At 39.7% G+C, this 7,616-nt stretch overlaps 1 pseudogene; it reads left to right on the top strand.

Annotated features, from left to right (window-relative positions):
- Positions 1-1,807: 1,807 nt before the first annotated feature.
- Positions 1,808-4,460, top strand: LOC140523968 (serine/arginine repetitive matrix protein 1-like; annotated as a pseudogene).
- The last annotated feature ends 3,156 nt before the right edge of the window (positions 4,461-7,616 follow it).

A 7,616-nucleotide genomic window follows, 5' to 3' on the forward strand; every position in this document is an offset into this window, starting at 1 on the left:
CCACCAATTTTTGTTGAACAGTGGGTTCTTATCCCAGAAGCTGGGGTCCTTCAGTTTATCAAACAGTAGATTGCTATATTCATTGCCTACTGTGTCTTGAGTACCTAGCCTATTGCACTTATCTACCCTTCTGTTTCTTAGCCAAGACCAAGTGGTTTTGATAACTGCTACTGTATAATACAATTTGAGATCTGGTAACACTAGGCCACTTTCCCTAGCATTTCTTTTTATCAGTCCCCTTGACATTCTAGACCTTTTGTTCTTCGAGATGAATCTTGATATTTCTTTTTTCCAGCTCTAGAAAATAATTATCTGACTGTTTAATTGGTATGGCACTAAATAAGTAAATTAATTAGGTAGAATTGTCATTTTTATTGTGTTGCCTTGGCCTAACCACGAGCAACTGATATTTTTCCACCTACTTAGATCTGACTTCGTTTGTGATAAAAGTGATTTGTAATTGAGGTCATATAGTCCCTGCATTAGTTTTGGCAGGCATATATCCAAATATTTTATAGTGCCTACCCTAGCTTTAAATGGGATTTCTCTTTTTAACTCTTGCTATTTGTCTTTCTTACTAATATATGGAAATGCAGAATATTTGTACGGGTTTATTTTGTAACCTGCAATTTTGTCAAAGTTCTTTATTATTTCAAGTAGTTTTTTACTTGAATCTCTGGAATTCTCTAAGTATATCATCCATATCATCTGCAAAGAGTGATGACTTAGTTTCTTCTTCGCTGTTCTAATTCCTTCATTTTCTTTATCTTGTCTAGTTGCTGTAGGTAAAATTTCTAGTACTATATTGAATAATAGTGGTGATAATGGACATCCTTGTTTCACCCTTGACCTCATTGGAAATGCATCTAGCTTATCTCCATTGCATAAAATGCTTGGTAAAGTTTTTAGGTAGATATTGTTCATTATTTTATGAAAAGTTCTCTTTTTTCCTATACTCTCCATAGGCATGGTTGTTGTATTTTGTCAAAAGCTTTTTCTGCATCTGTTGAGATAATCATGGGATTTCTGTTAGTTTTGTTCCTGATATGATCGATAATGCTAATAGTTGTCTTAATGTTGAACCAGCCTTGCATTCCTCCTATGAATCCTACCTGATCATAATATACTATTCTAGTGATAAGTTGCTATGTTCTTTTTGCTAAAATCCTACTGAAAATTTTTGCATCTATATTCATTAGAAAAATTAGTGCATAATTTTCTTTCTTTGTTTCATCTCTTCCTGGTTGAGGCATGAAAACTGTATTTGTATCATAAAAAGAATTTGGGAAGACTCCTTCTTCCCCAATTTTCCCAAATAGTCTATATAACATTGTAATTAACTTTTCTTTAAATGTTTGATAGAATTCACTTGTAAATCCATCTGGTCCTGGAGATTTTTTCCTAAGGAGTTCACTGATAACTTGTTCAATTTCTTTTTCTGAGATGGGGTTGTTTAAGTATTCAATTTTCTCTCCTGTTAATCTGGGCAGTTTGTTCTTGAAATGCTCATCCATCTCGTTTAGATAGCGATTATATGGGCATAAAGTTGGGCAAAGTAATTTCTGATTATTGTTTTAATTTCCTCCTCACTGGAGGTGAGTTCACCATTTTCCTTTTTGATACTGGTAATTTTGTTTTTTTTCTTTTTTTTGAATCAAACTGATGAAAGAGTTATGAATTTTGTTACTTTTATCATAAAATTTACTACTAATTTTATTTATTAATTCAATCATTTTCTTGATTTCAATATTATTGGGCTGTGCTGTGCACTGTGGGATAGAGAGCTATGTCTGTGCGAGGCAGCAAGATGGACACGGGATTCTTCTGCGGAACATGCACAGAACAGGACAATCGTTTCAGCAATAAACAAAAGAAGCTACTGAAGCAGCTGAAGTTTGCAGAATGTCTAGAAAAAAAGGTAGACATGGGCAAAGTAAATTTGGAGGTGATTAAGCCTTGGATTACAAAACAAGTAACAGAAATTCTTGGATTTGAGGATGACGTAGTAATTGAATTCATATTCAACCAGCTGGAAGTGAAGAATCCAGATTCCAAAATGATGCAGATTAACCTGATGGGGTTTTTGAATGGAAAAAATGCTAGAGAATTTATGGGAGAGCTGTGGCCCCTGTTGTTTAGCGCACAGAAAAACATTGCTGGGATCCCTTCTGCTTTTTTGGAACTGAAGAAGGAGGAAATAAAACAAAGACAGACTGAACAAGAAAAACTGGCACCTATGAAGAAACAAGATGAAGACAAAGATATGGGGGACAAAGAAGAAAAGGAGAGCAGCAGAGAAAAAAATGGAGTGCTCCAGAAGCCCTAGAAGACGAAAATCCAGATCTCCTTCCCCTAGAAGATATGCTTCCCCTGTCAGAAGAGAGAGAAAGCGAAGTTGTTCTCCATCTCCCCATCATAGAACGAAGAGCCGAAGCCCCTCCCCTGCTCCAGAAAAGAAAGAAGAGATCCCAGAACTTCTGGAACTTTCAGTGAAGGCCAAGGAACCTTCGATACAAGAGGCAACCTCTACTAGTGATATTCTGAAAGCTCCCAAACCTGAACCTATACCAGAATCGAAGGAACCTTCACCAGAAAAAAATTCAAAAAAGGGAAAAGAAAAGGAGAAAACTCGCCCGAGGTCTCGATCACGATCCAAATCAAGATCACGAACATGGTCCCGGTCCCCTTCTCCTACATAGAACACGATCAAGGTCATATTCACCTAGAAGACGACCAAGTAAAAGAAAACGGTCATCTTCTCGAAGAACTCCACTAAGACGAATGCCTCCTCCACCCAGGCATCGAAGAAGTCGATCTCCTGTGAGATGAAGGTGGTGCTCGTCAGCATCTCTCTCTGGCAGCAACTCATCATCATCTTCATCCCATTCCCAATCACCTCCAAAGAAGCCACCTAAAAGAATCTCCAGCCCCCCTAGAAAAACTCGCAGACTCTCTCCATCTTCAAGCCCTCCACGGTGAAGGCATCAGCTGTCTCCGCCAGCAAGCCCACCACCAAAAACCCGTGGGTCACCAACACCCCAGCAGTCAAATCGTACGAGAAAAAAGTCGTGGCTCTGTTTCTCCAGGGAGACCCTCAAGTAAAGCAACAAAACATAAAGGTACCTAGAAAAGGAAGTCACCTTCACCAGCACAAAAACCTCGGAAAGTAGAGTTATCTGAATCGGAAGAAGACAAAGGTGGCAAAATGGCAGCAGCTGATTCTGTGCAACAGAGGCGGCAGTACCGAAGACAAAACCAGCTGTCTTCTTCTGACTCTAGCTCCTCCTCCTCCTCAGAAGATGAGTGACCAAAGAGATCAAACGTGAAAAGTGGAGAAGTGGGAAGGCGTCACAGACATTCGGCCTCCTGGAGTTCATCCCCATCGCCACAGAAACGCCAGAAAGAGTCCTCCCCCGTAGTAGGCGGAGAAGTCCATCACCACCACCAGCCAGAGGATGGCGCTCCCCTTCTCCTGCCCCTCCACCCTGGCGGCGGCGGTCTCCCACACCACCAACACCACCACCACCACAGCACAGCGCTCGTTCTCCTCCCCCACGTTGACGTTCACCTTCTCCAAGAAGATACTCTCCTCCAATCCAGAGAAGATACTCTCCTTCCCCGCCTCCTAAGAGAAGAATGGCTTCACCGCCACCACCTCCCAATTGAAGAGCATCGCCTTCCTCCCCTAAAGCGACGGGTGTCCCATTCACCACCTCCGAAGCCAAGAAGTTCCCCTGTTACAAAGAGACGTTCCCCTTCCTTATCATCTAAGCATAGGAAGGGTCCTCCCCCCCACCCCAGCTGATCTACCAGAGAAATCCGGTCTCCTCTACCAAGAAAACGGCATTCACCTTCACCACGGCCTCGAGTTCCTCATACCTCTGCAAGTCCTCCCCCACTCCGAAGAGGAGCTTCATCTTCACCCCAAAGAAGGCAGTCCCCATCACCAAGCACTAGGCCTATCAGGAGAATCTCTAGAACCCAAAACCCAGAAAAGCAAAAAAAGGCTGCCTCACTCACCAAGTCCCCAGTCTGTAAGAAGGGTCTCATCCTCCAGATCTGTCTCCAGATCTCCTGAGCCAGCAGCTAAGAAGCACCAAGCACCTCCATCCCCCATCCAGTCTCTATCCCCATCCACAAACTGGTCACCAGCAGCTCCTGTCAAGGAGGCTAAAAGCCCCACACCAAGCCCATCCCCTGCCAGGAATTCAGACCAGGAGGGTGGTGGGAAGAAAAAGAAGAAAAAGAAGGACAAGAAACACAAAAAGGACAAGAAACACAAAAAACACAAAAAATATAAGAAGGAGAAGAGACTGTGGCATCCACCCGCACATCAGCCCAGGAAGAGCCAGGAGGAGACCGAGAGTGAAGCTGAAGACAACCTGGATGACCTAGAGAAACACCTTCAGGAAAAGGTACTGAGGTAAATGAGAAAGACGCAAATGTTCCCACAGTCGTAGAGGGAACACTGTTATAATGTACATTGGATTGGGTTTGTACTCAGATTCCATTTCACAATTGCTAAAATGTGTTTGAGCTTTAGGCTATAACATTTGTTGTCATAATTTCTAGGTTGAGGTTCACCATGTAAAAACAGGGCATGGATTTACATTACAAAAGGTGTCCACAGTGTACTAGTGACATTCATTGACAGCCAACCTAACTTCATTTAGAGACATTTTTAAGGGGAAAATTTTTTTTAAAGGGGTTTAAGTATGGCTAACAGACTTCTTTTTCCTTTAAATCCTCTCCCAGCCCTGGTTCTACACAGAGATTATCTTTTAAGTTCTTGTTCAGTTCTTGGCCTCCATTTAAGTTATGAGGCTTTGACCTTGAAGCTGCCCAGAAGAGAGACCACTGTTCACAGAAGTCGACACAAGCATTTTTAATGCCACACACTTTCCCTTTTTCTGTCGTCTCTGCTGAAGTGAATCAAGATTAGAGCTCTTAGGACAGTCCAGAAAACGAACACATGCCGTTTGCCAGAACACGGTGGGTTTATACTGATGTAACTAGTTGATTTGGAATACTGGAATTCCATTTTTTCCTGTCTTGTTCCCCTCCCACTCCCCATTTGCTTGTAAGGACAGTTATGCCCCAGAAAGGTTCCTTCAGTTACATAAAATTCTGTTTGTGAAATGACATCATTGCCCCATCCATAATTCTTGTCTTGTTAGGGTTCTTCCAGTTGGTAGACTGAATTTTTCAGAGCTCTTGCTTTTGAAAAGTGGAAGGATCTCAATTTTGGATATTGTCATGTTTTTGCCATTTTATTTTATTTTGTTTTTTTGTTGTTGTTTTTTTCTTTTTTTGTTTGTTTTTTAAAATAAAGGTATATAAAGCTTGTGGATTAAAGAGAATAAATTTCTAAATTAAAAAAATTCAATTTTATTAATCTCTCCTTTGGTTTTCAGTATTTCTTATTGGTACATGCTATGCCCTAGAACATGGCCAATTTTTGTATATGTGCCTTGGACTACTGAGAAAAAGGTATATTCCTTTCTTTCCTCATTCAATTTTCTCCAGAGATCTATCAATATATATATGTAAAATCCAAAGTTTTATTTACCTCCTTAACTTCTTTGTTTGTTTTGAGGTTAGATTCATCAAGCTTAGAGAGGGGGAGTTTGAGGTCCCCCACTAGTGTAGTTTTGGTGTCAATTTCTTCCTTTAACTCCCCCTACCTCTTCTCTAAGAATTTGGATGCTATCACTCTTGGACCATACATGTTTAGTAAAGAAATTGCTTCATTGTCTATGTTGACTTTTAGAAGGATATACTTTCCTTCCTTATCTCTTTTGACTAGATCTATTTCTACTTTTACTTTGTCTAAGATTCGAATTGCTACTCCTGCTTTTCTTACATCAGCTGAAGTCAATGTATTCTGCTCTAATCTTTTACCTTTACCCTGTGTATCTCCCATTTCAAATATGTTTCTCGTACTCAACATATTGTTGAATCATGGCTTTTAATCCATTCTTCTATCCATATCTGTTTTATTGGAGAGTTCATTCCATTCACATTCACACTTATGATTGCAATTTGTGTCTTTCCCTCTATCCTCTTTCCCACTGTTTGTGCTTTTCCTTCTCCCATCTCCCTTCCCCTCCTCAATATAGTTTTCACTTTTGACCACCACCTCCCACATTCTTCCTTTGTTTCTTTCAGATCCCTTCCATTTTACTCCCCTTTACTCTTCCTACTTCTACCCCTCCTTTTAACTTCCCCTCCCTTTTCTTTCCCCTTTCCCTCCTACTGCATCTAGAGCTAGTTAGATTTATATACTTAATTGATTTTATTGTTCCCTCCTTGAACTAAATCAACCTTGAACCTCTCAAACAATGCTCATCTCCCTCCTTTCTTTCTCTCTAGTATAATATAATTTTATACTTCTTCCTGTGATGTAATTTACCATTTTCTTCTTCCTCCTTTTCACAGTTCCTGCTCCAATTCCTTTCCATGCTTAAATCACATTTTTATCATCACATCATTTACTCTATGCCTGTTCCCTCTATTCCTGTATACCCTTTTTATATTTCGTAATAGATGTACAATTCTCAAGATTAACAATTATCATCATCCCTTATAGGGAGGGAAACAGTTTGCCCAAATTGAGAAACAAATTTTTATTTTCCCCTGTTTACCTTTTCATGCCTCTCTTGAGACTGTATTTGAAGATCGAATTTTCTATTGAGTTCTGGCCTTTTTGTCAGGAAGATCAGGAAAGCCCTTATTTCTTTGAATGTCCATCTCTTTGTCTGAAATGTTAAACTTTGCTGGATAATTGATCGTTAGTTGTAGTCCCAGCTCCTTTGCCTTATGGAATATCATATTCCAATTCCTTCTATCTTTTAACATAGCAGCTGCAAGGTCCTATGTGATCTTGACTGTAGCTCCTCGATATTTGAATGGTTTCATTCTGCCTGCCTGTAATATTTTCTCCTTCACTTGATAGTTCTGGAATTTGGCAGCAATATTTCTTGGTGTTTTTAGTTTGGGATCCATTTCAGGAGGGAAACAGTGGATTCCTTCAATGAACATTTTGTCCTCTGGATCTAGCACTTTGGGCAGTTTTCCTTGATGATTTCTTGGAAGATATTGCCATTGGTTTCATCATGACTTTCTGGTAGACCAATAATTCTTAATTTTTTTTCTCCTGGATCTATTTTGCAGGTCAGTTGTTTTTTTTCAATTAGATATGTTGCATTTTCTTCTATCTTTTCATTCTTTAGATTTTCTTTGACTGATTCTTGGTGTCTCACAGAGTCATTAGCTTCTTCTTGTCCAATTCCAATTTTCATCAAATTGTTTTCTTCAGTTAACCTTTGCATCCTTTTTACATCTGTCCAATTATTCCTTTCAAGGAATTATTTTCTCTGGTTAGGTTTTGTACTTCCTTTTCCATTTGTCCCATTTCCCCAGTTAGATTTTGTGCTTCCTTTACCATTTCTTCAATTTTTCTTTTAAAAGAGCTGTTCTCTTCAGTGAATTCTTTTTCATACTTTTAAAATCATCAGCCAGTTTTTCTTCTATTTCCTTCTTCAGCTGTTCCAGGAGATCTGTTTGTGCATACAAGCAGCCTCTTCTGAAATTTCAGATGGGAATAAAGTCTCAAT

This window comes from Notamacropus eugenii, chromosome 1 (assembly GCF_028372415.1).
Source record: "Notamacropus eugenii isolate mMacEug1 chromosome 1, mMacEug1.pri_v2, whole genome shotgun sequence".
NCBI classification, from domain to species: domain Eukaryota; kingdom Metazoa; phylum Chordata; class Mammalia; order Diprotodontia; family Macropodidae; genus Notamacropus; species Notamacropus eugenii.